Source organism: Colius striatus, chromosome 22, assembly GCF_028858725.1.
Source record: "Colius striatus isolate bColStr4 chromosome 22, bColStr4.1.hap1, whole genome shotgun sequence".
In the NCBI taxonomy this organism is placed as follows: domain Eukaryota; kingdom Metazoa; phylum Chordata; class Aves; order Coliiformes; family Coliidae; genus Colius; species Colius striatus.
The window spans coordinates 6,821,241-6,846,649 of NC_084780.1; the positions used below are offsets into that span (position 1 = coordinate 6,821,241).

Here is a 25,409-nt window from a genome sequence, read left to right on the forward strand (position 1 = left end):
TGGGTCAATTGCTGTTGAAGTTCCCCCTCTCTCTTTCTGTTCAGCTTTCTCACACTAGGAACCCAAGCAGTGCTAAAGCGCTCGGCCAGGGCTGTAGCTTTGCTAGAGCACATTCCTGTAGAAAATGTAGAACCTTGAGATGTCCTGTAGGATCCTGTGTGGATAGTCTTATCTCAGACAAGTGCTGAAATGAAATACACAGCAGTGTTTGTGCAGGGCTGGGCAAGCACTTAAGAAATCTGTAGGAGATGCTGAGTAGTGACTGAAGAGGCTGAAGATGCTACAGCCCTTGCATCAAGGGGAGAAAAGAGGAATAAGGCTAAAAGCCACCTTAGCAGTTGTCTGTGCAACATCTGAGCTGGAAGAATTAGGGACAAAATGATGACGATGGAAGTCAAGTATCTCTCTCAAGAATAAGCCCCTTAATGTTCCAAAGCTACTTTAATTTACTTAAAAGAAGGCTGAGGATTGCTGCTTTCCCACATGCTGCTCGTGCTTGAGCAGTCATCATCATCTGTATAAGGAAACAGAGCTGGGTGTAGCTCAATAGCTTGGCTATGCACGATTCAGAGAGTAACCCCTTGTTCTACAACCAAATTAAAATCAGATGGTTCATTACATCTCTAAAGAGTTAGCTTTCCCGACAGAAATGTTAATGGAAAAGGTTTGCAGAACAAAATCCAGGCACAATGTAGACATGCCAATAGCAGCCTCAACCTATTGTGTTTATACATAAACCCTTTTTTTATGATTTCCTTCTATAGAAAAGAGACGTTGCAACGTCAGCAAAGAGCTGGTTCTGCTTTTGTGCTCAACCACATTCACTGCTCTCAAATGTAGCTACATTTATCTCTCTGAGTTACTGGTGTAAGGTTATTGCTTTAAGGCTGTTAACACAAAGTCAGAAAGATCTCACCTTCTTGTGCTTTTTTTATGGAATCACAGGATTGTTTAGATTGGAAAAGATCTTTAAGATCATCGAGTCCAACCGTGAGCTGAGCACTGCCACGTCCACCACTACCCCGTGGCCCTCAGCGCCACATCCATGCGGCTGTTCAACACCTCCAGGGATGGTGACTCAACCACCTCCCTGGGCAGCCTGGGCCAATCCTTGATAATCCTTCAGTGACAAATATTTTCCTCATATCCAATCTAAATCTCCTCTGGGGCAACTTGAGGCCGTTTCCTCTTGTCCCATCACTCGTTACTGGGGAGCAGAGCCCGACCCCCAGCTCCCTGCAGCCTCCTGTCAGAGTGTCAGAGAGTGCTGCTGGCTGCCCTCAGCCTCTTCTCCAGCCCCAACACCCCCATTCCCTCAGCCCCTCCCCAGCCCCTTGTGCTCCAGCCCCTTCCCCAGCTCTGTGCCCGGCTCTGGCCACGCTGCAGCCCCTCAGTGTCCCTGTGGCAGTGAGTGAGGGGCCCAGCACTGACACAGCCCTGGAGCTGCAGCCTCCCCAGGGCCCAGCACAGGGGACAGTCCCTGCCCTGCTCCTGCTGCCACCCCAGTGCTGATCCCAGCCAGGATGCCCTTTGCTTCTTGCCCATGTGGGCACGCTGCTGGCTCCTGTTCTGCTGCTGGCACCAAGCCCTCCCCAGGCCCTTCCCAGCCCCTCTGCCCCCGGCTGGATCAGTGCCTGGGCTTGGGGTGGCCCAAGGGCAGGATCCAGCCCTTGGCCTTGTTAAACCTCATCCCATTGCCCTCAGCCCGTGGCTCCAGCCTGGCCAGGGCCCTCTGCAGAGCCTTTTTACCCTCATGCAGATCAGCACTCCTGCCCAACTCACTGAGGGTGCATTTAATCCCCTCATCTAGATCCTTGAAAAGATGTTAAATAGAACAGGCCCCAACACTGAGCCCTGGGGAACACACTGGTGACCTGCTGCCAACTGGATTTAACTCCATTCCCCACCACTGTTTGGGCTCAGACACCCAGCCAGTTTTTACCCAGCAAAGAATAGCCCTGTCTAAGCTATGAGCAGACAGATTCTGCAGGAGAATGTTGTGGGAAACAGCGTCAAAGGCTTTACTAAAGCCTAGGTAGACAACATCCACAGCCTCTCCCATTCCTGGTCATAGAAGATCAGGTTAGTCAAGCAGGACCTGCCTTTCACAAAGCCATGCTGACTGGTCCTGGTTATCCTGTACATGCCATGTGATAGCACTCAGGATGATCTGCTCCATAGCCTTCCCCAGCACTGAGATCAATCTGACAGACCTGTAGCTCCCCAGATCCTCCTTCCAGTCTTTCTTGTAGATAAGAGTCACATTCTCTACCTCCCAGTCAACTGGGATCTCCTTGGTTAGCCAGGATTGCTGATAAATGATGGAAAGTGGCTTGGTGAGCACTTCTGCCAGCTCCCTTGGTTCCCTTGGTGGATGCCATTCAGTCCCATAGACTTGTATGTGTCTAAGTGATGTAACAAGTCACTAACCATTTCTCCTTGGAAGGAGGCTTCACTCTGCTCCCCATCCCTGTCTTTGATCTCAGGGAGCTGTGTACCTATAGAGAACAACTGGTCTTATCATTAAAGACCGAGGCAAAGAAGTCATTCAAGTACCTTAGCCTGTTCCTCATCCTCTGTCATTGTTTCTCCCAGCATCCAAGAAAGAATAGAGATTCTCCTTAGCCCTCCTTTTATTGCTAATGTATTTATAGAAGCATTTTTATTGTCTTTTGAGGCTGTAGCTAGATTAAGTTCTAGTTGGGCTTTGGCCCATCTAATTTTCTCCCTGCATAATCTCACAACCCTCTTGTAGCTGCCAGCCCCTTCTTCCAAAGGTCATAAACTCTCCTTTTTTATTTTCCTCAGTTCCAACCATTTTTTTTAAGATGCCTTGTATCTCCTCTCCTTGTGCTAAAGCGTTCTGTGAGGACTCTGGCCCAAACACAGATAACATAGATCAAAATCTTCATCAAATCTTAGATCAGTGGAGAATAGAAACTGAGAGATTTAACAATGAACTAGACTTGATGACACAAGCAGAACAGTTGGGCTGTGAGGATTGTGTACTTTTTAACAGATATTTTACAGGCTATTTTGGGGGAGTGTCACATAGCTGTTAGACTCTTTCATGGCTGATTTCTAGAAGTGTTCCCAGCGCATGCCAAGTGCAGCCACATGAACTTCCAGGGAGAGGCAGGGCTGCCAGTTCTAGTGCTGGGTATGTGGGTTCTAGTACGTGGGTGACTGTTTGTGACATTGGCCACAAAGGTTATCACAGGCATTTCAATGCCAAAAATGCAAAAGCTGAACTAAACCAGAGGATGTTCACTTCTCAGTGGCCCATCTCTCACTGTAACATTCCCCACTACAGACATGATGTCTGGAGACAGGTTAAAGAAGACAGAGGAAGTGGAAACTCCCATTTTAGCCAGGTAAAAGCTAGCTAATATGTCAAAGAATGAAGCTTTCCCAAAACCAGGAATGTTGAGTGCAAACTGCTCTCATCTTCATCTTCAGAAGACAGACCAATGATCAAAATGACACCCCTCTTCCCCACGTGTATGTTGGTCATTTAATACTGGAATAGCTGTCCAGGCCACTGTCTGATACTGGCAACACATGATTTCAGTCTGCTCTGAGAGGAGTGGGGGTGTTGTGCTTACCTCTGAGTACACTGCACAAAAAACTGCTCCCCCAGCAAGGTCTTTACTTCATCCAGACGCTGAGCTGGGGTTGGCTGCAGCATGCCATCGGGCCAGTTTGACTGCAGAGCTGAGTCTGGGAGTTGCTTATTCTGCGTTCCACTAGAAGTAGAAGTATTTGTTTCAATAATTAGCCAGGAAATAAGAGTTTTCAGCACCATTCCCCACTTGATAGCAGGAGTACAGAGACAAATCCACTTGCTTGGCTCTCTAAACTGAGTCTTTTTCACTGTTGCAGTGCAGAGGCTGATTAAAGTGCAGTTCTTGGCTTTCAAGAGCAGCATGTTTGTAAGACAGAGCTACCTTTATTTAGCATCTTTACCAGACTGTGGTTAACAATCCACTGCTGATACCTCTGGAGCATTGTCCAGGCTCACCCAAACCAGGAGTGATGCAGCATAGTGAAGCATCAATTGCACAGTAGCAATAGACAAATGAAGGCTCAGATCTCATATTTGAGGGTTAATACCCTAACCCCCCATCATATTTGTCTGAGAAACAAGTCTGGTGGCAAGTAACAACATCAAAAGTTGTGTGCCAGCAAATGCAGCTGATGTAAAACTCAGCAACTGCTCTGCTTGGTTGTCCAGGCTGGTCTAAACAGCACTATCACCAGCCCTGTGTTCCTCTTCTACTTCAAAATGGTGTATTCCTGTTGTTAACACTCAAACACTCAAAGCCAGAGACATTTGTAGTGCCTGCAGGACACAAATCTATCTATGCCACAGGCACAAATCTGCTATGCTCACATCTTAGCTACGCAGTTCATGCCCCATGCTTTCTCTTCTTCTGATGCCTCAAATGCTGGAAGTCCTTTGGAGACCCTGAAGGAGGGTTGCCAATATATTCTAAACACACAGTGGAAAATAACTTTTGTATCTCCTTTGAGTTTTTGTCAATGCATACAGTAACATCAGCAGCAGCTGTAATATTGCCCATGAAATACCATCTGCATACAGGATAGTTCTAGTCTCCCCTATCCCCTGCTTGAGCTACGTGTGAAGAAATGCAGTTGCAAAGTTGGCTGGACTGTTTTATAGTAGCATCACAGTTAGTGAAAGTGAGTGGAGGGGAAAAAGAAAAGTGCATCTCAGCAGGCTGGACTCTGCTGATTGTTTGTAACATGAGTTCCACTTGAGCAATTTCATAAGAGGCTGCTGAGGGACCGTTTCAGTGACGAGATGATGCCTGAGATCTTTCATTCACACATGGGAAAAGGAAAACATAAATCTAAACTAAATTATGCTGCCAGAGTGAGAAGACATTGTGTGCTAAAAGCTAGCAAATTGGTCAGCCTCAGTGCTGGATGTCTGCAATTTTAGGAAAAAACCCCAGAGAATTGGTATGCTGCACAGAATGGAACTGACACAAGCTTGGGATGACAATTTAAGGGGTGAACCAAGTCTGTCCTTACTTGATGGAATCTCTTAATCAAGACCTTTGGCAAACTAGCACTGTGGGGTGAAAAGACAATGAGCTGTCCTCTTTCTGTTCTAGGCAGGCTTCCCTTTTTCACTGCTGTTCAGGCAGGAATCAGGTGGGGGCAATTCCTGGCTTAGGAGTGGGTTTGAAGACCTTTCACAGGACAAAGGCCTTAAACTTACATTTGGGTTGGGGTTTTATGTATTTGATTCAAAGCAGGTGTAAATGAGCTACTTGCCTGGGATACTCTTTTCATTGAGGCAACATAAGTTGTAGACACACTCTCAGATTTAGGAGAAATTGGCCAGAAGATAAGGGTAGCTGCTGAAGCTTAGTGAAGCAACAGCTACAACAGTGGGGAAATCTCTCAGCCAATTCAGTAGATATTCAGAAGGGGAATCACAGATTGCCATTTGTTGGCAAAGAATTATGTGATATTTGAGCAGAACTGAAGATACAAAACTTGCAGGCACGTGAAGGCACTTCAGTGCCTGTCCTCTTGCTACTGTGAAGGCAGAAACAACTCTGGTCTCAATTACTACACCATGAATGGTTGTATTGACCTCAGATCGGAGGAAGACAATGATTTCCATCACCACTGAGATCCAGCATGCTGACACCGTCTCAGCAGAGCACATTTGATTGTAAATTCACCAGTGTCATTGAAAGTGATAGAAATAGTATTTTATTAATCTTAAATAGCTTTTCTGCCCTGTTTAATAAGGTAAATAAGGGTTGCATAAGGCACTCCTGTATTGCAAGAGATCCTGCTGAACTCAGTGTGGAGATTCAAGTGCATAACATGAACTGGATTCATTTTACACCTGCACAGTTTCTGTCAACCAGTGAGCTGGCTGCCAGTAACTGGAGCCACTGGGTTTGGCTCTTGCCAAGATCCAAATATAAGCTACTCAGTTTTAAAAAATCTAACTGAAGTCTTCCAAGCCCATTTTCAAGCAGTGCAGGGCACCAGAGTCAGTGTGTTCCGTGCTCATTCTATCACTGCTGCAGGGATTTGCTCACCCTTTGGATTTCCTGCTGTCTGCAGCTCATAGCTCATGTTCTACTGCACCTATGTAGTTGAAGCATTTAAGAGTTAAGCTGGTTACAGTGACATGAACGTGTCAGAAAGGTCAAAAATCCAAAGCTTCATGTCACCAGACTGGGTATGGTATCTTTTTGCAGGAATACCCTAGTAAAGCACTGACCCTTTCAGTGGTCTCCTGACGGTCAGTAACAGTAATGACAAAGCTATAACATGCTGGCCGCTGCCAAAAATAATCCAACAACTTTTCCAACTGTTTTGCCACCCTAAGAAAACACTGCTTCAGTTCCAACTGGCTGGTTTTTAACCACAAAAAAGTTTATTTTCAGCAGGGCTTTTGTTTTTTTTTCAAGTTCTATTACTGTCATCTTCCCGGATTCCCACTTGTGGTGGAATCCAGTAAATGATGCCATGTTATTCAAATGATGTTGAAGGCAGCACCTCTGTACTATTCCTCTTTACCTACCTTTCACAGAGGTTAACAAAATATCCTACTGAAGGCAGTATGCCTTCAGAATTTACATGCATTACAGACATGGGGGTAAAAACCCTCACTTCATTCTTATTTATCAATCTGAGCACATATAACAGGAGTAGAGGCACGTTATAAATGTAACAAAGTGATAATTGCACATGGATGCTTCACAGGGGCTTACAGCAAAACAAACCCATTATTTCCCAACAGGTCTAAGGGCTGTCTGAAAAAGGTAATAAATGAAATACAGATGTTCAGTCTCCCTCCTTGTTTGCCTGTTTGACAGTCACACAATAAAGACATCACTAGTGAAAGCTGAACAGTCCGAAAGCAATGGTCCAGGGGGCTTAATGTAAGAAGGGAGAAATGGATCACACCAGAAAGCAAGTGTGTCTTGAGTAACTCTTTGCTTTCAGGTGCCTGTGAATGAAATGAGGGCCAAACAAACAAATATATACAGGGAATTCCCATGTATTTAAACAGTTATCCCACAGAATCTGAGGAAGGAAATGATGTATTGCCTAGAAATGTATTTAGAACTGAAAATCTAGTAAATTTACTGAATTATTTGCTTATAAAAACAGCAGTACTTGAAATTGCTGCCAAATATCTATATAGATCTCTGTTCCATGTAACCCCCCCCAAACCTGTATGTCCTGATTCCTGTGCACATCCATTTCAATTCAGACTGTAGTACTTGTGACAGCAACTGGGTTATAAAGCATGTCAATATATATGTGAGAGTTTGGGAGTTCCAAGAGCAATTTCTAGGTTTGGCATTTCTCTCTCAAAACTGCCCTTGATTCTGGGCAGCTCTGCTTTTGCTGGAATACAGAAACATAACTCTTATAAACCTGATAAAGTATCATTATAGTGGGGAGAAAAAATAGGGTGTACTATGTTGAAATAGTTCCATTTCATGACTACCACTTGTACAACTGGAAATACAGCATGGAAAGCTGGACTTCAGGACATCACCCATTCTCCCCAGGACACTGAACAGTTCAGCTTCTCAGTTCAGAAACGTTGATGTCTTCCTTTAAACTTTCTGAAGGAGAGAAAGTGGAAGCTTGATTTAGCCCAGCTCCAGCAGAGCAGTAATGATGGTGTTTAACCACCATAAACTCCTTCCTCAGGTATTCAGCTTTGTCAGAACAAATCAGAAATGCTTCTTTTGCACATAGGTCACAATCCTAATGTTTTAAATAGCATCTAGGGAGGTATATTTTAAACAGAAGTGACTGGACTTGAACAACCTGGGAGGGTCCCTTGCAGTTATGTGTTCTTCTAAAATCAGCCTTTTTCACAGAATAATAGTATATATGCTTGATGGTAACTGGAAGAAAAAAGCCAACACCATGTTTTGCTGCATTTCAGAGGTATTTTTACATTTGTGTTTGAAGTGGATTGATTTTGCTCTTTCATTGCCTCAGCAGGAATGGCTGGGGGGGACAGATGGAAACCTGCTACTTGAAATTTACTTGAAAAACATATAATTACATTTCAGACAGCTCATGGTCATCTAACATTTCTTATTTCTGGTTACATTTGACCATCATATGATGAAGAACAGACAGCTTTCCAGCAGGGAAATTTGCTCTGGGGATTGTAAGAACTTCCCAGGGCATTCAGGTCACTCTGAGAAGAGTCATCCTTGAGATTAAGAACTATTTTCTTTGTTCTCATACCTGTAGAATGAAGATAAACAGCTGCTTTCTTCTTTGCTGCCAATGATATTGGAGTGAAGATATATTTAAGTCTTAAAGGAACATAAACTCTGGGAATTCAGTTTCCAGCAGAGGTTGCAATCTCACTCTGCTGCCTTGTTTCAACTAGAAACAGCTCTCAGAAACCGGTCACCCAGGTTTTTTCTGCAGGATCAACAAAAATGCTGTTCTTTTGTACAAGCAAAAGGTTTTTGTCATGATGAAGAGCAATAAAAGTTTTATCCACAAGTGTGTGTAAAGCTTCCCTGCTAGGCCAGCTGACAGCCCCACAGCACTTCCACAGCCATAACCTCGAAGGTTTAGTTTACAGATGTTACACTAATACAGTGAAAGACTCCTATCAAATCACAGCCTTCTCCTTTAGGCTGAATCACTGCCTCACAGTGTCTCTTACAATCCTACAAAGATGATTTATCCCTTCTTTTTGCTGGTATATTGGCTAAGTCCCCTAAATGCTGTAACTTAAAACAAGGGATTCAGTCATTAGTAATCAGACTTCAGTTTTCAGCCCAGTTCGTTTTGCATTAAGGTTTTGCTGACAGTGAAAGCTAAGGTGTCATCTGGGCATTTATTGCCACGTGTGTTACCAAATGTGAGTGAGGATGTGGAAGGAAAAAGTTCCTCATTATTAGTTTGTTAGACTAATATACACTCTATGCATTAAAAGTGTGTCACTCCTGTCTGGTTGGAATCTGCTCTGGCTTTCCTTGAAGGGTGCCACGTTACCTTTTTCCTTTGAGCCCATAAAGCTTTAATTATGTCTCAGTTTTTAGCCTACACACTTAATTTGTTGCACACAGAGTACTGATTAGGCTTTTAAAGCACAGAAAACAATGATAGTGTGTGAGATTTGGCTGTCTTGTAGGTCTTGAGGTTCTTGGATATCTTGCTGCTTCCAGTAATGCCTGACTAGGTAAAGTGAGACATTAGGCCTTATTTGGCTATTAATATGGTATTGTTATGTGTAAATTAAAGTAACCTCTATGCTAGTAGGAGAACAGATACATGAAAGCTCAGTTTGGCTCAATCAAGTACAGCAAGTAGATTATCTTCTGAATAAAAATAAACACAAGCAATAAACACAGGCACAGAATGTTGGAATTGAAAGCATGATACGATTTGGGATGTTGTTTTCTGTCACTCTTGACAGATGCACAGAAACACATTAGGATCGTTTTGCCTTTGTGACTACAGAAACACCAAAAGCTCCTGAATTTGTGAACTGATGTGTAGTTCAGGACTGAGCTCCCTAGTGCATATAACCTAGTTCCTCTCAAGTCTCCCACAGCTCATGCAGAAGGTGTGGAGAAACAAGGGATTAGTCTGCTGAGAACACACATCTAATGCACCAGTTCTGTAATTCAGATTACTGGAAACAGAAGAAAACCTACATCATAATAGCAGGAAATCATAGTTTTCAGAGCCCCAAAGAAGTCCCCAAAGTATTTGATTAGACTTTTCCCTTTTAGAGATGAGAAATGTTTACTCAGTAATGTCAAAAGAAGACCCAGCAGTGATGTTTATAAACTTCTTTCCAATGACACAGAATGGAGCATGTGTGCTGTGCTGGGGCTACTGGTAGCAGATGGTTTGCAGCCAGTAAACTGCCGCTGCCTTTCTGGAATGATTTGCAATGATGGATGATATGCTTGGCTGTCTGTGCAGCAAATGGGATCCTGGAGGTCACCAAAATAAGCAAGAAGTAGTTTTATCTCACTGCTTCTGGTAGTAAGAGGGAAATGAGGGAGGCAGTTGCTGCTGAAGTTGCTGTTAAAGGGAAGGTGTCTGCTGGCTCGAGTCCCTTACTGAAACATCTGAATAGGTGCATGAATTAAAAGCAATAGCAATTCAGACAAGAATTGCTTCAGAGACCTGAGAGGCCTTGAAGGGAATCCTTAAGCCATTATGACTAAGAGCAGTGTCAGAGGGGCAGCATTTCAGCTTTCTCTTGATCTTAGCTGATGAGCAAGGAAACGGGAATTTCTAATGGACTCAAGATTTCACTCCTCCATTGTATTTACAGTGACTCATCCTGTAAATAACAGCTTTATGTATGCTGAAGAGCCAGTTGGAAGCTACCTGTGTCTCATATACTTCCTTTTGTTACAAATGCCTGCAGTACTGAAATGTTCCTTTGAGTGTTTCTAGGCAGAGCAGTAGACTCAGAAAAATGCTGCCCTGGAGCAATGAACATGCATCATGTCACCATGATCATCGTCATCACAGGGTGAGCAACAAATATCTACCTCTAGAGTTCTGGTTCAAGTCTGCCCTTAGTCTAGGTAATGGTAACAAGAAGAATGTTTGGTAGCCCATGATATATCTGTCCATTTTGGGTGCTTAAGTGAAAATAGCACTATGAGTCTTGACCTTGAACTTTAAAAGACTCTCTTTGTAACTACTGAGTTGTAAAACATAATCAAGACTTCTGTAATGTCTGGCATCTCACATGCAGAATACACTCTTGGGAATTTAGAGTCATCAACAGTCATCTGAAATGTGGCTTCCTTTGGAAAATAATACATGATCTTCGGGTCATGATGGCCATACCAGTAGAAACTTGCAATAGGATGCAGCTCTCGCTGTGACAGATGGGCTGTTGGTAGAGTGTTAAACATGCTCAGAGCCACCCTGGCAGAGGAGGAAATTTTATCTCATTTGAGATAACAAACTGACAGTCATTAAATGAAAGATACAGAAATTGTCTCTGTCAGGATAAAAATCTCTTTAAAAAGAGTGAAGGAAAAATGAACTAATGGTGACTTAGGAGAATCAGTGAGAAATCTCTCTAAGCCAGGGACAGAAAACAGCCTTAGGAGGATCATGTGAATCTGATTCTCCTGAAGTTGATGGCCTCAGTGGCATAAAGGTGGTGAAATTGAGCTAGAAGTAAAAATGCTGGCTAGAAATACGTTATCTGAACCTATGACAGTTGTGTGTCGTGTCTGTATTATAATCTATAAAGCAATTCCTACAATTAATGACTGACAAGGGATGATTGCTTCAGAACTTTCAATATGGACTTCAAACGGTGTCAATATCTCACAGGACTCCAGAGTTTCCTGAATCCTATTTCATTGGCACAAAATAGTGACTAAAGATCTTAGACACTGACTGATAGGAAAACTACAGCAGCATATATGGGACAAATCCACCCCACCCATATAGAGTTGGATGCCTCAGAGAGTCATGGAAACAGAGGTCTCCATCATTCCCAGCTACCAGCCAGCATGAAGGATTGCTGCTCACCTATGGTTCCTGCCCAAATATAAGGAGTCGTTTCCTAGTTGTTGCTTATAGGAGAAGCTCTAAAAGAGCTACATGAGGGGTCATACATGGCTTGTCCTCTCCTTCTACCCCTTCCCCAAATGGATCCTGAGCTGGCTCTGCCAGGTGTCTAACTTGCTGTATTTGCTCCTGCCATTCCCAATATGAAAGGACCAAAAATGACAGAACTGGAATTTCAGACTTTATAAAACTACCAAAATCAAACTGGAATTCATCTGGGAAAAGAAAGTCCGAGGGCAGTCACACCACAATGTTACTATCCCATCTCACACCACAATGTTACTATCCCATCTTACAGCCAAAAGTAGTTCAAGCAGAAAAATACAATATCTTTAAGGAGCAGTAAACTTTTCCAACTAGTGATCTTATTCCAGCTATTCAGAAGGGAATAGAAATCCTGATTCTTGTCCAAACTCTGATTAATAAGAACCAGATGAATCCCAACAGCAATGCTAGCATTTAATTTTTATTCAAGCTCCTAATTTTCTTTTTTGTTATCCATTTTCACTTTTCTCCCACTGCACAAAGAAATTTGAAACAAATAGGATTTTTAGCAGTTGGACAAGTGTTGTGGTGAAATGTGGTGGCTCCAAAAATGAGGTAGAAAATATAAATGAGCTGCTATGTCATGACCAGGTTAGATACATTCCATCATCTGTAATATTTCTCTAGACCTTGAATTTGGAAAAGAACTTTATATAAGTACAAAGAGCATCCAGAAATTATGGCCAAGATCCTCATAGTACTTTTAGTACTTGATGCCTCTGTGTCTCAAGCTTTCCTATTCTAGTCATTCTTTACATCAAAAAGGAATTTTACCTCCTATAAGTCAGGCAGTGCTTTCATAACTATTTTTTTAACCCTCAATGATATTTTAATGGGGCATGAATTCTGAAATATGGAAGGGCAGTTGAAATGTGTCTGTCTTGGCAAGCCAAAACACAAGAAGGATGCAGCAAAGAACGCGAGGATTGGGAGGACTTTAAAATATATGTTCTACTGAAGCTGAGGATCTGGCTGCACTCAATAAAAATCTTTGTAGCTGGAACAGTTCAAAATGGCATGTTGGATTTTGTTTTTAAATTTTAATTGAAAAACCCCTAAAGGATATAGAGAAAGTATTGCAAAAGAAACTTCCCACTTTACGAAATGCAGATACTCCCGTGCTCCTTCTGACATTTCTGAGATAGTGGAGAAATAGACAATACTGGAACAGAATGTTATTTTGCATATGTAGGGTTTTCCATCCAAGAGTATTAAGTCATTTTACAAGCACATGGGCACATGGGCCTCGCCACTACCTTATGGTCAATGAGTAGAAAGTACTTTGGTAGCAAGTGAAGAAGCTTAGGGATACACAGGGTTCTTCCCAAGCAGCAGCTATGTTCCATTTCTCCCCTCCCTGCCTCCTTCCTTTTTTTAACTTCTAGGTTGTTCTTTCCTGTTTCTAAATCTATTTTACCTTCATGAGACTTACAGAATTCAATTGCTTTCTTAGTGATTGAATTCCCTCTCTAATGATTTACTGTACATGACAATACAGAGAACAGAAAACCCCAAACGAGACCTTCAGAAATGGACTTATTTTCATTGCAGTTGGAAACGAGCGTTGACCCCATGGCAGTCACCTTCATTCTGTGCCTGCCTTATTGTAACTACATTTAACAGTCCACATAAGGTATGGCAATAACACACAATTGAGTTAAAATATTCATCTTTTTCTTTCAATCAACATGCCCCAAGCTGAACTGAATGTCTCCAAAACCTAAGTAATTGAGCTGTTGCTTGTTAGTGGTCTGACTTCTATATTTTTTTGACAGATCCTGTGTATTGGAGAAGTAAATCATTTCTAGTAGACTACTGGACATAATCAATGGAGAGCAGTGAGCTGTGCCTGCTATAAATGAGGTGAAATGCAAAGATTTAGGCAGATACTTGTATATCTTCTCTTTGCAAAGCCTGAGCTTGTTCTGAAGATCCTAAAAGATGTAGTGATGCTCAAACTCTTGTGCTCCACCTGCCTTTCCCATTTAATTTGCATTTAAAACAGTTTCCTTAGAGTTCCTGAGTGCTTCACTTCAGACAGGTGAAAAACACTGGGTTTTGCCATTTTATATTAGAAAATGGTTTAGTTGAGTGCAAGAAAAACTTTGAAAGCTTTTTGGTAGCTTTTGGTGACTTAAAAGTTCCTTAAAGAGGTGGGGAAAAGGCTTTTCTTTCTCTGCACAGCAAAGCCCTTTCAAATCTGGTACAATCTTAAAATGAGAGGGTCAAACCTTCTTAGAACAGGGGCTGTAGTAGAGCTGTCCACAAAAAAATCTGGAAACACCACCAAATAAAACAAAGTAAAACACAGAAGCACTGACACAGTGATCAGGTTGCAGAATCATTTGTGTAACTGCTGTAACGTTCTCCAGAAGCACAAGTAGTTCTTATAGGAGAAATAGGAGCCTCTTCATGTATAGGGGAGTTTACCAAGAAAAACATGAGGTTCTTACTATTCCTTTAGACCTTTAAGCTATTTGGACTAATACTTTGGCTCATCTGGACATGATCAGGAAAAGGAAACAAGCAAATAGGATTTAATCTTCGAGTTGTAGCACTTCAGAAGCAACGATGCTGCATCGTTTTCTCTGAAGAGACAAGAACTGTTTTGTAAACTGTGGTGCTGCTGGAATTTTTACCCATGTGCTTTCATACTTCATATGTTTGTATTTGGTGCTTACTTTAGATTAAAGCATGGTTTCTGTGCAACTGTGTTGATATTATACAAAATGCTCCATATCCACTTCTGGTTTTCCCTGTATGTTTTCTGTTCTGAGCTATTTTCAGCCTACAAGATCATCTTGATTAATTAGCAGCAGAGTAAACCATGGCAAGGCTGATCTGCAGAAGTGTGGAGGACGTTTGGGAACCAGATCCTATTCCTTCACACTCTTTTATGTGCCCACATTTGTTCATTGTATTTTTTACTATGTCAAATGGTAGAAAAACAAGTGTGGTTTTGTCAGTGCTTGTAATCCATGTGAGTACCAGCTTCTTTGCACCTTTCTTTATGGAATGAATGGAATAAGCAGCAGGAGGAGAATGGGGTTACCATCCTGAAGTCCAGCCATTGACTGCTGCTATGACTAAGCAGCAAGCACAAACAAAACACACTTGCACTGAATCATTCCATCAGGGCCACGCAGACCTGTGAATTCCTCATCTAAACAGAACAGCTGTGCTGGTTTGATAATGATTTGCTGGGCAGCACACTCAAAGACCAAGCAATATATTCCTGCTGGTAAAATCTCATATTGTCTAAAACTCAGAGCTGTCTCTGGTCATGTCTATGTCTTGATATGCTCTGTTTTGATTCCTCTCCAGCTCCAAGTGCTGTCTGCTCCATATGCTTTCTGACTGGATCCTTTATCTGCAGGTCTCCTTGCCTTCTTTCACACATTGAGACCAGCTGCCTCAGAGTTGCTGCTCTACTCAGTCTTTGTTGCAGTGCATGTTGGACCTCTCCTCATCTTAAGCATCTTGGCTTTCATTTGCTGTAAAAGGTATTTACTCCTTATTCTCTATTAACTTATTGCACAGTGACTTGCACAGTTACAATGCTGGGCAGCTAATGGCAACCTTGAAGGAGGGTGGTAACAAAATGTAGTGGATTCTGTGCATTAGCAACAAACTGTATATTCAGAGCAACTAATTCAAGCTGCTTTTCCTTGCACTAAGTTAGTACAGTGACTTGATTTAGGAGGTTGCTTCATTCCTATGCTCTGAGTATCTCATCTCTGCTTTAGTTGAGACACTGACACTAAACCTATGAGGCCAGAAAAATAAAGTCCAAACTTCTGCACTATGCAAAGCTCTAAGCATCCTGAACATGTCAGGCAGCTGCTGCACACAGAAAAAAACCTGACTAATACTCCCAGAGAGCAAAGATAGCTTGAACTGGGTCCATATTTTAGCTGTATGGTGTGGGCTTCTGGGCACAGACCCAGTGAGCAGTGGGTGAGTAGGAGTTTTCTGTCCTTGTATTATGTCAGAGATTGAGGGGAGGCAGCTGCTAGGAATGTTTTAAGATAGGAGGTTTTTCTTCCTCACTCAGACATTTAAAGTGAAATGAAATTTAAGGTGAAATTTAAGTATAGGAAGGGTTTTTTCTGGATCTTGAACTAGCAGCCTCTGGAGCCTGTCTGCTCTGCACCATCCCTACCTCACACAATGCTTGGGCAATGATCAGTGGATTCTGCAGAGAGGTGAATGATGATACAGAGTGCAAGATGTCCTCTGCTGGGAGCCCACAGCTGTCTCTGAAATACATGCCTGTGTCTTTGAGCAGTTCTCCTGGTCACACAGTTACTCTATGCCAAAAGACAGTTAGATAGGAAGATGTTTGTGAAGAAAAGATCTGATTCTTTCTCATACTGTTCACTCCCTTATACGTGGGAATTCTTTAAGCAAAGAACAAAGTGCAAAGAAGTTTAAATGAAGTTCAGGCTTCAGCAACCTCTGCTTAAAAACAGGAAACAGGGAGTTGGACTAACCTGTCAGCCTGGACAGTTTTTATCAGTTTTGCATTTGGCAACACACTTGCTTTAGGAACATTTGTGTGATTCTTACGTGTTTGTTTTCTGGCATCATCTGGTCGCTGAATGCGGTTTTTTGTCACTGTCAAAAATGATATGGGGGAAGATGTGTCTGTTTGCTTTTAGTTGTGCACTTGCATGTTTCTACCACTTTTTCTAGAACTCTCTTTAGCCTTGTTCTATGTCTGACTGAATCTGAATGCCTGGATTTCAAAGTGATAGCCAGAGTCATTGCATGTCTTTACACTGCTCACTCTTTAGCTCTCTGTGGGGGTCACTGACTTCCCTGCTCTGCAGAGTCTGAAATGTGGCAATTCTAATAAAAGTAGGATTAGAAGATTCCTGTTACTGTGTTTACCAGCATATTGTTTTCCTTGTTGTCTTATATTAGATATGAACCTTTTATTCTGCTTCCACAGTCAGAACAATCAATAGCTTGAATGTGTGAACTCCTGGGGTGACTAAACTGCTGTAACAAGTTTCCTCACCCTACATTCATCAAAACAATCTTGCAGAGGCTGATTAAAGGGAAATTTCTTTTAGTACTGTATCACAGATCTTATAGAAGACATGGGGGAAGGAGTCAGAGTAAGTAGGAGGAGGTATTTCTGAAAGTTACAGAATGAGAAGCTGCAGAAGCTGATAACTTGGAAGTAAGATGTGAAGGCTGCAGCTGGTGAGTGCAATGTAGCCTCAGCTCATGCTTAGTCATCAGTTTAACATGGGAAAAGTTCTGCAGACAAATGCACACATGTTCCTAGCATGGCAAGATGTGAGGAGCCTTTGGTTGCTTAAACTACTGAGAAGGATGGCAGTTCCCAAACCTCTAAACTCAACGTTTTGAGGCAGCTCTGCAGCTAGCTGTGGTGTGCAAGTGCTGCTGATACCACTGCTCCAAAGCAGAGCATGTTGTTCAGACCAGTGTAGATAAGAGTTTTATGGCCTGTGCATGGAAAAATGCTATTTTTGTGCAAACTTTGTGTTCAGAAATGGTAACTGGAACTCACAGATACACTGATTACCCTGCTGAAAGAAGACTTGGAATCTCTTCCCAGAATTACAACATTTTAATTAGAAGAATGTGAGCAAAGTCTTAATCTTGTTAATAGGGATAGAGATGGATAAGGCAGAAACAAAACCCACACAGTGACATAGCCTAAACATGAAAACCAGTGGTTTGGAGGGCAGTAACAGCAGTGCTAGCTACAGCAGCTAAATTGCTCCCTGTCCCCACTTTTCATACAAGACTAAGCTTGACAGTGAGTAAGTTGGAAGGAATACCTCTCCTGCATCACACACAGCTATTTGAAAATGTGTGGCTGAGATGTGGGTAAAGACACTTCACATTTACAAACCAAACCCACAGAGATGTGATTATTTTCCTTTAAATTTCCTTTCAGCCCTTTTAAATTCCTGTGACATTTGAGGATCAATAAAAACCTCATCTGTAGCTGATTCTGACAGATGTTAATCTTTCCCTTGGCTTTGCAGTCTGCTTGAAATAGTACTTGTTTCTTCATGTCAGGCCTCTGGCAATGCTTACTGGAGTTAAGATTACAGTCTCCAGTGAATCCTATTTTTACTGTCATTAACTTTTTAAACTGTTCCCCATAGCTGACAACCTTTCCATGCTTGGAGACCTACTTAGTGGGAAGCTGGGAGAGTGATGGGGTTTAGTCTGTCTAGAATCATTGTGCCTTTAATTGACATTTGCTTAACTTTGTAATTAAGTCCATTTATGTTGTAGGCATTTCATGACTGTGATCACATGCTTTGCTTGCACACTGTCTGTGTTTCTGGTGTGATTACCTATTAATGAAAGGAAAAAAAAGTCCCATCTTTACTTATAGTGTTTACAAATAGCTCTGCTCTTGTTCTTCTGTGACATTGGTTAGTACATTCAGCAAACTTTTGGACTGGAAATTGAGAGACATGCCTCATCTGCAGATTCTGTGTTATGTTCTAGCTAAGGAAGTAGCTAGACTTATTTAGCAAAATACAGATTCTCTAGTTTTAGTACCTACCTGTCCAGATAACAATCGATGCCCTTGTCAGAACCCATAAACCCTGGGTTTATCATGGATTCCAAATTAGGTACAAATCTTGTTCAGAAAGCAACAAGAACAGACACATTTCTCTCCCAAATGACAAGGACTTTATGGTGAACAGAAAACACTGGGTGCAATATTACTGTTTGTGTTCATCAGTCACACAGTTGTCCAACAGACTGTAGGTTGCACGTTATGTTCCATCTCTTAGAATATGAGTCAGGGGTGACCAAAACTGTGTGAGTTATAACATGAGCGTGACAGTGATCACTTTATCAGTTGGGGAAGCCAAATACTTGCTTCTCAATAAGAAAAAAAAGAAAGCTGATCAATCAGCTGAGTCATCCTGCTCTACTTCAGTGTTGGTATGAAGACATTCCCTATGGATCAGCCTACACAGAGGCAAATGCCAAACCACAACGGAGACTGAGTGACCGAGTTCAATCTAATGCTTCAAAATATCACCCATGAGTTTGAGATAAAATAAAAAGTAGGGATAATCTCAGTCAAGCAATTAATTGCTTCCTGAAAACTTGTCTCGTTCTTTGCAATAAATTAAAGGTTTTCACTCGAGCTCCCTCCAAGTAGAACAACTTAATTTCATTTTATAGATTCACATGAGGTTACACTGTACAGATTCACAGACTGGATCATGGCACCTGCCCTCTCTCACATTCCTCTTTCTGAACACTGCTGGAATGCTGCCTTGTTTCTGGGACAGATAACTTGTTAGAGCCTCTAAGAATTAAACCAAGTCTTTGGAAGTTTTTAGGACTATAAAACCCACCAACCTACCCCAACTCTTGCAACTATTACTGCTGGCAGCAAAAATCACACGTGGAAGGGAAAGGAGGTACTTTCAAGTTAAGTCAGTAGGTTTTTCACTTATTTTCTTTGAGAATTAATTCCAAAAGGATATTCCAATGGGGTTTGCCTCATATCTAGAAATTGTTTCAAACAGGAGCTGTAGAGAGGTTATAGTCAATTCTTTTTTGCAAGAGTTTATCCATCTGAAACCAGCCGTGGTTGTTTGAATACTCTGATTCCTGATGTGCCCCAGGTTGTGTGCAGTGATAAAGAATTTATCATCAGCACATCTACAAATGAATAATCTCTTTTCCTGCACCCACATGGTTGCACAATTTTACTGGCTGCTTGCTTTGATGAATATTGGTGTTTGTCATGTGAAGCTATCCCATCACGTTTGGAATATCAGAAACTCCAAGCACAATACCCTCATGCAATGTCACAGTGAATGTATTCAGAGTCACTTTGTGACCCAATATACTATGACAAAGTAGTCTCCTTTAATTACCAATCATATAAAGATAAAAGTTACAACACAGGTTCTGGCTGCAAATCATGCACTTGGATTAAACATCTTCTCATCTGACTGTACTGTGCCATGCAGCAGAGATTGTGCAAGCAGGTGCTGGAACTGTAGGTAAGATCCATTATTACAAAGTTAGCAATTACTTGTCTTTCTCATCTTTCTTTTCAGTAGATCAAGACAATAAATTCACCTCCTGACAATAAGATTTCACTCAAATATTAATACTGGAAATGGAAGATTCTTCCTTTTCTGTTCTATTTTGTTTGAGTGATGACATTGCTGGAAGAAAAGTGAAATAAAACTGAAGGAAATAGCAGGAGGTTGAAGAGTTTTGTCAGAGCTCTTCTTTGGAGTTCAGGTCTGTTTCCTCTGCTTTGTGCTTTACCATGAGTCCTTGCTGCATTACTTCTAGAACAGTTAATTTGATGCTCCCCCATATGAGTGGGGAAATTGGAAAGGTACATAAATTGTCATTCCAAATTCCCACTGGACCTTTTGCTGACAAGTAAAGCTTGTTACTAACTCACCCAGAGTTTGTAATATTAATTTCAACTCAGATTTTCTGTGCTGAGTAACACAAACTGAAAATTGTTTCATTTTCTACCTTTATGTTCAACCCTGTGAAGAGCAGGATGGGCATTTTGTAAAGAATCTAAGAACTTTTCCCCCAAAGCTTCTGTACTGCACCTATAACTTATGGGCAGCTGGGAACAGGCTGGGGATGCATACAAGCTATCTGATATGGTTTTGGTCTTTGTTGTGTAGTCATTAGTCACAACAGAGGAAGCATAATAAGAAACATAATCCTTTCCCTGTATAATTATGACTCCAGTTTGTATTTTGGATTACTGCAGGTGCAGCACAGAATGGGAACAGCTGCCTGAACAGAATACCTACAAATACTTTCCCATAGTGAAAAATAGAGATTGCATCCTTTATGAAATAAATGCATTTGCACAGTAGGGAAAGTGCCAAGTGAATGCATTCACAAGGTCTCTGGCACTCTTCTGCAGGCAGGACAGCATGCCATGGCTGGGCTCTACACGTTCTCTAGCTCCACAGAAAGCATTCAGAAAAGGCTCCTGTGAAACATGTATTTCAAATGTGTGCTGATACTAATTACTTTGAATAACCTGACATATTTGAAATTCACTGTCATTAGTTCACTTAATATGTAACCACAGAGTTCCTTTGTGTGGATATTTGATGTGCACCTCATCCTATTTATTACAGTATTACTGGTTAATGCTTTTGTCTGTCGAGTCAATTGTCAGGAACAACCACAGTAGTTATAAGAAAGCAGTTTTAATCTGAGTTGGAAGGAAGGCAAAATGCATGAGCATATAGTAGAAAAAGACAAATGACATTTGCAGCCAGATGTGGTCTAGAGTATGAAAATGCTGCCCAAGAGTGTGACTCCACAGCTTGGTGTCATAGTCATGACATTAGGAATAGATTTTTCTTTGGTTTTACTACAGTTTTAATCAGGTGATGAATACATGACAACTACAGATTGTCTAAGAAAAGAAAAAGAAGCTCTTTAAAAACAACACTGGATGCCTGGGAGGCTGCTGACTTAAAAATCTTCTAAATGATATTTGCATTTAGCATATTTCCACTTCTCTGTGGGGTTATTTTTGGATGAATACTAGGTTCAGAGCATATCCAGGTTGGATATCTTACAAGATCATTTTCTGCCTGCTTCAAATCCAAACCAGAGGGAAGTTTTGGTCATTAGGTGTGTACTTAGTTGCTGTGTACCATGTCATAGTATAAATATTTGCCACTTGGAAATGAGCTTTTGCAAATTTGTCTTATTTCAAAGGTAGGGAGATGGACTTTAAATCCATCTCTAAACGTTGCATCAGGGTTTTTCTGGCATTGGAAATGGGTTATTTGCTTAGAGAATACTTCCTTTCACTTTCAAGTGATGGCAGATCATGGGTCAAGTGCTGAAGACTCAGTTCTGATGACTCAAATTCTTTGAAAAAAGAGAAATATTGAACAAAGGTAAAAAAATCCTCCAGTTGAGTCAATAGCTTTCTAATGTCTTTGCTTTCAAATAGAAAAGGGATGGGAGAAAGAAGAAGGAAAGGGCCACAGGCTTTTCACTGTCAAAGCACACACAGGCAAAAAAATGCTCTTTAGCACAGTCCTTCACAATCCTCACCTGCTTCACAACACAGGTTCCAGTGCAGGAATGCCCACCCAGGGAGAGATAATGGATCAAAGTCCTTCTAATTCCTGTGATTCTTCATGGCTTTGGATAGCCAGAAATTCACACTCTTGGCCTATATAGTGTCCTGGAGTGTAGGGCTAAGCAGTGAACCTTTGCACTCCTCTGTTTACAGCATGTGCCTGAGAAAGTGATGAGAAGGAAGATTTGGCAAGAACGACTGGGGCAGGGAGGATTTGGATCTAGGCAGAAGGAAAACAAAGATGTTGAATATTTATAGCATTGACAAGAAACACCAATAAGAGAGGTACAGAAAGGATTCTTGACATGGAAAATGAGCTGGAGTCTTTCTGATGGGAAGATATGAGTAAAAAACATCCTTGAATTAATGTTAGATAATTGGTTGTAAAATAACTGGCTCCATGCTCTACCCACAGTAAAGAGAGTTACAGGATAGAGAGGCATTTTTCCCTCTGCTCTTACTTGTTTCTCTTGATACTGTCTGTGTACTTTTTCCTCCCAGGTAAGAAGTGCAAGTAGTACCATCAGTTTGGCTGAGGGAAATGAGTAAAGTTGCTAACACTGCACTCAGAAGAAAGCTTCCCCATCAAAGGGCACCTCTTCAACGTGTTGTCAGTGTTCAGGGATGACTGTGCTGACCCAGATGAAAGACATGTCTATCCTGTCTCTGACAGAGGCAAATACAGGATCCTTAAGAAAGTGTCTAAGGGCTAGACAAGCATGTAGTGGTACTTTTCCAACCACTCTCCTGTCCTTCTGCCTGGTTTGGATAAGCAGCTTTCTGTGCCAGAGGGGTTTTCTGTGTGCTTAAAATCTCCGGTGTATTTCCCTTCCACATACCTGCCTAGCTGTTCCTTGAATCCATTTACATTTTTAACAACAAAATACCTTGAGACTAAGAGTTCTGCAGCTTAACTACATGGCATGTGAACAACTGTTTTATGTTGTTATTGAACATGTCATGAGGGAGTTCCCTTTGATGCACTTAGCTCTTGCAGTGGAAGAGGCACCAAGCATCTGAGCCTGCTGAATCTGTCCATAATTTCAAGCCCCTGAGGGCTTTTACTGTTTTGCCTAAGTAAAAAAATATGGCAGTGGGGAGAGCTGGAGAGTTGGGTCTAATCCCCAGTACAGCAGCCAAATAGTGGGGAAAAAATTTAGCCTGTGAAAGGATATATATATATTTTTATAGGTGATGGAAGCATGTAACTGTAACCCAGGAGGCAATTTATGATAAAAAGAGAAAATACCAAAGCTGGTGACTCTGAACTGCAGCCAACAGGAAAGGAAAAGCACAAAAAAACACCCCTCCTAAAACAAAACCCAAACCCTCAAGCTGACTTGAGAAAGAGAAGGGAGTGGCTTCTCATGGAAAACTTGTAGGTGTCAAAACAGTAATAAATACAGGCCATTATCACATGGACGTCATCCTTCATCGGTGGAGCCAACTCCAGGCTTACTCAGGAGGCTGAATTCACTCATCCATAATGCTCTTCCTTGGTTCTGGGTTCCTTACAGAGCTGCTGCATGGCTGCTCACCCCCAGAATTCTGCATTGCTCATGTCTACCCAAGAAAATAATAGTGCAGAAAGTTTGTTGCTTGTTACTGACCACCCAGCAAACTCTTCCAGTAAATGGCATGTAGAACCTTCTCTGAGCAGGAACCTGACAGGTCATGTCCTGAGCTCTCTTCCAGTTTCATTTATTCTTTGATTATACACTTCTCAATATTTGAAGGCTGTCTTCCTCTCAGGGAACCCTCTAGAACTGAATTGCTTCATTTGTTCTCTGTACTGGTTTTTAACCGTTTCTTTGTTACTTTGAAGTATTTTCCATGTTGCAAGTCCAGTGTAAAGCTCAGTCCTTTCCTACATGTGTGAAAATGGTAACAATAGGTAAAAACCAAAAGATGCAAGTGTGGATTTATTGTCCCCATTACATAAGAATTCTTAGGAGATCACAAAAACCCCAAAAGTATACAAATGTGACATTTTCTGGTGGTCAGCAGCCAGAACAAACTTGTCAGATGTGATGCTGTAAGGGAATGTCTGTAGTTCTACTTGAGTTCATAAAGTGCTAGCACACAAAAAACCACCGAAGCAAGCCATGGAAAGCTTAAAATGCCCTTTGTAATATTGATTTTGGATGCAGAATTTCTTGTTCTTTTACTATTACATAAGGAGCACATAACTGTGATCACCAAAGAGCCTCTACTTATGTAACAAAGCTAAAACCAAGCAAACCTGTGGAAGCTAAATAGAGATGCTCAGGACACACAGAGATGAGGTGCTGAGGGATATGGTTGAGTTTAGTGATGGGCCTGGCAGTGTGAGGTTAGTGGTTGGACTTGATTATCTTAAAGGTCTTTTCCAACCATAATGATTCTGTGATTGGCACAAAGCAGAACAAACTCCACAGTTCCTTAGTAGAGGATGTGAAAATCCAATGTAATGAAATGTAGCTGTTCAAAGTAAAAGCAACAATCCCTGTATCCATGTGCATGTTTAGGTTAAAGGAATTGGTGTGCTAATGTAATTCACAACACTTAAATCCCCCTAAGATTATATACATGTCCATTTGCCTCAGTTTTTGAGCACTTCACACTCAGAGTGTGGTGGATCCTTTGAGATCTGTAGGGATAAACAGCAGTAACATTTGAATGGGAAACTCTACTAAACCTGAATTATTAGAAAGCATCTCTTCTGTTTGTTTCTAACTTACTAAAACCTTAGGAACAAATGGACACAAATGTCAACACAAAAGCAGCACGTACAGTTTGTTTCCCAGAAATGCAAGTGAAGCTGATACAGAATGCATCATTCTCTTAGCAAGTGCCCTATAGAACACATGAATTTTGGGTAGCTCAGTGTTTAAATGCCCAGGCTTCACTTGCTGGGCCTGAATTTCCAAAGCTGTTGTGTCCCCAAGCTCCATATTGATTTTTCAGATGCTTCAAAACCTGCTAAGTGGGTCCTAAGTATGACACAGAATACAGCCCAACTGGAAGTTAGTAGCTGCCTTTGAAACAGAAATTGCTCACTCTTTTGTAGATCATCCTGCCCTGAAGCAAATTGCCCTATGAAGTCACAAATCTCTGAGCAGCAGCTGGCTGCAGCCTGTGCAATGCATCAGTCCATCAACTGGAGTCAGGAAGTTTGCTTTATGTGTGTAATGAAGATGAAACTTCTGTACATTTTCAGAGATGGCAATTCTATGCCCCCTTGTCCATTATTAAGGAGGAAAATGCCATTGCGGAAAGGCTGCTGTTTAGAGGTGTTAATTTTCCAGTCCTTTCATATTTCAGACTGAAAATGAAGGATATTGACAGCTGCAGTGACAAAAGATGTCCATGCTTGCACAGCTTGATGGTTAATTCCTGCCTACTGAACCACAGGGACTGCCATGCCCTGGTGACCCTCCCTAAAGGCCACCGTGTAATCATTTTGATGATAGGTGAAAGCACAGTTCTTAAGCAGGGCTGAATTGTGAGTTGTTCTTGAAGTGTGGCAAGCAATGAATCGTTCAGCTGGGAGATTTGTGTGGCTGTGGCAATACCACTGCCTCAAACACCTTTCTGGTCTGGGGCTGCTCCATGGAGCGTCTCAAAAGGATCGTGAAATAATGGGCAGGAAATGATGCATTTTGGAAAG

The 25,409-nt window shown here is 41.7% G+C and overlaps 1 protein-coding gene across 2 annotated transcripts in view; it reads right to left on the minus strand.

The window, feature by feature from the left end:
• The window catches only part of NGF (nerve growth factor), a 34,417-nt gene that overhangs the window by 2,250 nt on the left and 6,758 nt on the right, over nucleotides 1-25,409 (minus strand). The window contains exons 1-2 of one of the 2 annotated variants that reach the window (XM_062013757.1): nucleotides 21,733-21,780; nucleotides 3,606-3,746 (exon numbers count right to left, since the gene is read on the minus strand). The gene's annotated coding sequence lies outside the window, so the exon portion shown is untranslated. Of the gene's footprint in view, nucleotides 1-3,605; nucleotides 3,747-21,732; nucleotides 21,781-25,409 lie in introns of those variants that run through there. The other variant, XM_062013756.1, reaches the window with a different exon arrangement.